This window comes from Felis catus, chromosome X (assembly GCF_018350175.1).
Source record: "Felis catus isolate Fca126 chromosome X, F.catus_Fca126_mat1.0, whole genome shotgun sequence".
NCBI classification, from domain to species: Eukaryota; Metazoa; Chordata; class Mammalia; order Carnivora; family Felidae; genus Felis; species Felis catus.
The window spans coordinates 35041567-35047314 of record NC_058386.1 but is presented as its reverse complement, the minus strand read 5'-3'; the positions used below and the strand labels follow the sequence as shown (position 1 = coordinate 35047314).

The 5748-nt window shown below is 55.8% G+C and overlaps 1 long non-coding RNA gene across 1 annotated transcript; it reads left to right on the top strand.

Moving 5' to 3' along the window:
• The first annotated feature begins 3055 nt into the window (after positions 1 to 3055).
• On the top strand, positions 3056 to 5292 carry LOC111558741. The gene is made up of 2 exons (XR_002739870.2): positions 3056 to 3620; positions 4262 to 5292. It is a non-coding gene; the product is annotated as an uncharacterized LOC111558741 (long non-coding RNA).
• Positions 5293 to 5748: the final 456 nt, after the last annotated feature.

Sequence of the window (5748 nt, the reverse complement as noted above, 5' to 3'; positions counted from 1 at the left end):
CCCGGCCTCCCGGCTGGCCGGGCGCCAGGGGCCGGGCCCGACACACAGGCCCACATCCCCACCCCGACCCGCGGTCCTGGCTTCTCCCGATTCTGGAGCGTCTGAGTCACCACGCCTCGGCCGCCTCCGTGAGAAGCTTCTCCAAACAATAAAGCAACAGGCTCTCCGAGGGGCCTGCTGATAGCAATCTATCACCACGTCTACGCTGGGGCCTCCTCTTCCTGCCAGCCGTGAATGCCTCTAATCCAGCGAAGCGGGCTGTGGGTGTCCAATTGTGAACCGCTAAGCAGGGCGAGGAGGTCCATCACATGTGGGGTGTGTGGGCCTCCCCCGTCCTTCCCGACAGCCCGGTGTGTCCGCAGGCCCGATAAGGGAGGGCGGGAGGGGCGGGCTTCTTCTGTCCCCGGGGCAGCCGCCGGCACATTTGTCCGGAATCATCAGCCACCCGGCTTCCTGAGACGTGCCCGGGGCCGGGGCGCGCCCGTCCACCTGCGGGAACCGGGCGTCTGGTGGCCGCCCTGTCAGATTAGCCCCACGGCTGGCCCCTGTTTAATGAGCCACGCGTCGCCTGCACCCAGCCGGGAGGGGCAGGCCCCGGAGGAAGCCTTGTTCCTTTCTTCTTTCAGAACCGAGCCCTGGCCTGCCCTGGCTAAGGTCAAAAGGATCTTGGCAAAGGCCTGCCGGGGCCCGGAGAGCCGTATTTCCTGAGGGGCTGAGGCTGGCCGAGGAGGGGGGCGGGGCGCAGGGAGTCGGGGGGGGGGGGACACCCGGGGATGCAGGTGACAAGGCAGCAGGGGCCTTGGCCGGTCTGCCCCCTTCCTTGACAGACCTCCTGGGGCTGCGTGCAGGCCCCGCTGGCCCCGCTGCCCTGGGCTTTCACTTTGATTGCTTTTCAGCGTGGCTGCAAAGGAAAGTCGCCGGAGCCATAGCGCCAAGAGTTCCTGTGTTCCTTTAACCCAGACTCCCCAAGCGTTTCTGGCCAATTTTTACCAATTTGCAAGCGTGCACGCTCTCTCCACACACACACACACACACACACGCGCGCGCCTGCCGCTCTCCCCCTGAATCTTTCGAGATCAAGTGGCAGACACGATGCTCCTTTGCCCCTAAATATTTCACTTGCATTCCCTCCAAGTGCAAAATGAAGGACAGCCTCGTAAAATAACCACAGTCTAGTTGATCAAAATCAGGAAATGAACAGGGAAGCAGTCCTATTACCTGATTGACAGCTCTTATTCAAATTCTCATTAGTTGTCCCACTAATGTCCTTCGTAAGAAAAGAAATAAAATATTTTTCTGGCCCAGGATCTAATCTTGAGTCATACATTGTATTCAGTTATTGTGCCTTTTTAATCTCCTTTAATCTGGCCTGGTCCCTTAGTCTGTCTTTGCCTTTTGTGACATGAACACTTCTGAAAAGTCTAGGCCGGGATTCTTTGTGTGGACTATCGCTTAGTTTGGCTTCGTCTGATGTTTCCTGTGACTAGATTCAGGTTCTGTGTGTTGGGCAGGAACCCCGCCGAGGCGATGTGTGTCCTTCTCAGGGCATCGTATTGGGAGGCACATGATGTCCATTTGATCCATTACTGGTGGTGTTTACTTTGATCACTTGGTGACGGTGCTGTCTGCCAGGTTTCTGTACTGTGTTGCTATTTTTTTCTTTGTAATGAATAGGCATCTTATGGGCAGAGCAATCTTTTAAAAACAGGAAATGTGATTAGGTCACCTCCTGTCCCTAACCCCAGTTGAAATCCTGATGACTTATCTTGGTGTCCCCGGAACCTCTGTGATCTGGCCTCTGTTAAGCACTTGTGCTGTCGCCTCCTTATCACCTTTCTGGGAACCCGAGGCACGCGGGCCGTCCTGCTCTTGCCAGAACGTGCCAAGTTCATCCCACCCCCCTGCCTCCTGAGGCCCTGCCTTCGTAATAGCTGTTCCCTCGGCCTAGAATGCTTTTCCACCCAGTCAACGTGGGCCTACTTCTTTGTGTCTTTCGCAGTTCGCCTCACAGGTCCCCTGAGAGAGGTCTTCTCTGGCCACCCGCCTAAAGTCGCCCCCCAGTCGTCCCACCAAAGCGTCCCATTTGTGGTCTCAGCGTAGGACTTACCACCACGTGCCATTTGTTCATTTGCTTGTTGTCCGTCTCTCCTAGAAGAAGAAAGCAGGGACCCCGTGCACCTCGCTCAGTGCTGTGCCTGTGCTTCTAGCGCAGAGCCTGGCCCGCAGCAGTGGGGTGAATATTGATCAAGAATTTGCTGGATGAATGCATGACAAAGTATTGCTCGGTGGTGCATTGCAAGGTGGGGTTCTAACCCAGAAGTCTTGGAGTCCTGCCAGATCGTCTGTGTTGGCCACAGGGCAGCTTTGCTGGGCTTGGGCACACAAGTAGAGCAAATGACCACAGGGTAGCTCAGGGTTCCCTGCGTCGCGCCCTTAAGGGGGGAGCGACAGGAAACATCGAGAAAGCATGCTGAGATGGAGTAGGGAGGTGGAGGGATCTCTGAGCCCTGAAGTACAGATGCTTCCCTCCCCCTTCCTTCCTTCCTTCCTTCCTTCCTTCCTTCCTTCCCTCCCCTTCAGGTATTGGGGGTCGAGGGGTAGGGGGTAGGGGATCAGACAGAAACATACTTACATTCAAAGCACAACAGCAGCCCGGATGTTGGCGGGTGCAGAGAGGCAGGAATTGCCAGCCCAGCCCGGCCACTAGCAGGGAGGTAGGTGGGCTTGTTCCGAGCTGGGGACAGTCTGCCAGGTGACCCGGAAGCATGCGGGAGGGGAGGGGAAGTCAGGCAGTGGTCCACCCATGCGGACTCCCCTGCCCCGCGCCGTGGCCGGAGGGCTGCGGTTGCCACCCCTAGAGCTGCTGCCCCGCAGGTCAGTGCACAGGGAGGGTGTGGCGCCCTTCTGGACTTTGGGTCTGACAGTCGACCGGAAGGAGAGGGCAACGCTTAACCCCAGGGGGCAACTTCCGGGGAGAGAGGCAAGGATGGGCCGTTTCCTGCAAACGTCGCCCCAAGTCACGCTGCCTGCGGGGAATCCCCGCGTGGGACCGTGCTGCTGGGCGTGTGCCTCTGTCACCACCAGCAAAGTGAGGATGGCTTGACGTGCTGTCTCTCCCACATTCCCCTCGTCTTTGTTTCTCTCACGGAATGTCTCAGTCGGCCTGAGAGAAACAGAGAGGAGGGGAATGTGGGAGAGACAGCACGTCAAGTCATCCTCACCACGGACTGGGGGGCTCAAATAGCACCCAGGTATTTCCTCACGGTTCTGGAAGCTGGAAGTCCCAGATCAGCGTGCCACTAGACTTGGTTTCTCCTGAGGCCTGTCTCCTTGGCTTGTCGATGGCCGCCCTCTCGCTGTGTCCTCCTACGGCCCTTCCTCTGCGTGCACGCAGGAGGGGCAAGCTCTCTGGTGCATCTTCTGGAAAGGACCCCAGTCCTGCTGAATGAGGGCCCCGCCCTCACGAGCTCAAACCTCAGCCACCTCCTCAGTCACACGGAGGGCGGGGGGAGGTTAGGGCTTCTACATAGGAATTTGGGGAGACAGAGTTCATTCATTCGTTCCATTGCAGGGAGGGGCCTTGGACTCTTAGCAGACCACCGTGGACATTCTCCCACCAGGTAGGTCTTCTCGGGAGCTGTCTCTTCACTCTGAATGCTGCTGGGACTCGGGGATTCGTGCCAAGAAATCTTCCTGGAGGGGCGCCTGGGTGGCTCCGTCGGCGAAGTGGCCGACTTCGGCTCAGGTCACGATCTCGCGGTCCGAGGGTTCGAGCCCCGCGTCAGGCTCTGTGCTGACGGCTCGGAGCCTGGAGCCTGCTTCACAATCTGTGTCTCCCTCTCTCTCTGCCCTTCTCCCGTTCATGCTCTGTCTCTCTCTGTCTCAAAAATAAATAAAAAAATTTTAAAAAAATTAAAATATTTTTTAAAAATTTTAAAAATTACACAAAAAAATTTTAAAGAAATCTTCCTGGAAATGTCTGGGCACACCTAGGCAATACTGCTGACCTTAATGAGATGAAACCCAGGCTCTCTTGGGTGAGCCCTAGAAGGAGAAGAGTCAGATGGCAAGAGGGGGAGTAGAGGGCTCTGTGTGTGGGCCCTGGGGCTGGGGTTCTGGCCTGAAAGTCATTTTCTCCCACGTCTCTGTGGGCACAATACAACTTCCAGGCAGGAAGGGACTGCCGGATTCTTCTGCCCTGCCCCCTGCCCCCCCCTTTGGGCACTTGAACCACCAACCTGTCCCCCCTTTCATCCCCCAGGCCAGGTGTGGCCCAGGACCCCTGCTTTCTTCTCAGGAGCCCACTGAAACGAGGCTGGAACTTTCTAGAAACCTCTGTGATGGCAAACGAGAGAGTACCAAACGGAAGCCTCACTAACCAGCTTTGGAAGTCACCCGCCGTCACTCCCACCAGATTCTCTTTGTTAGAAGGCGGTCACAGGGGCTGGCCTTATCCAAGGGTAAGGGATTGGAACCCACCTCTCGACGGCCGGAAAGTCAAAGGCTTGGCAGCCATGCTTGAGAATCGCCGCAGCGGCTCCCAGAGCCCTTCCCATTCCCACAGGACTCGGGACGTACGGCTCTACCCTTCGCGATGTGTGGTCTCTCTTCCCACAGGACCGCCATGACACCACCTACAGCCTTCGTGGGAGCCAGACCGGGAGAGAGCGCCGTGCTTTCTCTCTGGCTGAGGCCAGACCAAGACTCTGCACAGGGGAATAATTTGGTGCCCCTCCACAGAAGGAAAAAAATGGATTTCCCACCAATACATTTCCCACCATGTAAAACAAGATGGAGGTGTGTTCCTCTCTCACGAGCAGGCTTATGTGTGACATGCGAGCCCCGGTTTATTAAGTCCTTAGGGACCCAGACTGCCGCTTTGCCAGGCATGGCCTCCCGTCCCCAGGTCACCTGTTGGTCCCAACTGACTGCTACAGTGACATTCCGGCCATCGGAGAGGAGAAAGGACCAAGAAGAAGCAGTAGAGGGTCCCCAGAACTGAATTGTGATACTTCTGATTATAGCCTATTGGCCAAAACTCACCCACGTGGTCACTCTTAGCTGTGAGGGGCCGGGACGTGGGGTCTGTATTCCGGGGGGCCACGTGCCCTGCTCCGGTCGCTGATCCTCTTAGCGGGGAAGAGGGGGGAGAAAAGACACCGTAGGTTAAGAAGCGGACTCCGCCGAACTTATTAATTAAAACGTTTTATGCGCAGACAGATTTACTCACTAATTTACCTCCCCTGGCTGTAGAAAAATTAATGGTCTAAAAAAGGGGCAAAGTGTCTTACACTTTTTGTGGTTCTTTTCCTCGTATCGGCTCGCCTTGGCAATTTCCCAAGTCAGAAAATTTGGCGGGGGAAGCCTATCGGAGGGCTTACAAATCATCTAAGAAAACGAATCATTGTTTGCCGTGAGTAAGAAAGTTACACCATGCTTTATTTGGTTTCAGATTTTCAGCTGATCGCAACTGTATGTGTGTATTACAAAAATACCCAGAGAGAGGGGTCAGTGCCAGCCAGGGTGTTTTTTAAATTTCCATATAAGGCTGCTGTTTACTTTGGTAGGAACTTGTGGAAACTTGCGTCAACTGGCAGGGGTATTTCTATTTATTCCAGTGGTATTTTGGACCCTCTAACAGACTGGTGCCCTGGGAAGCTACCCAGCTGGCCTGCCCAGCTAGCTCAGTGTCTGAGGACACGAGGAGGGACTCTGCAATTTATGGAAGACCGGGGTTCTGCCTGAAAG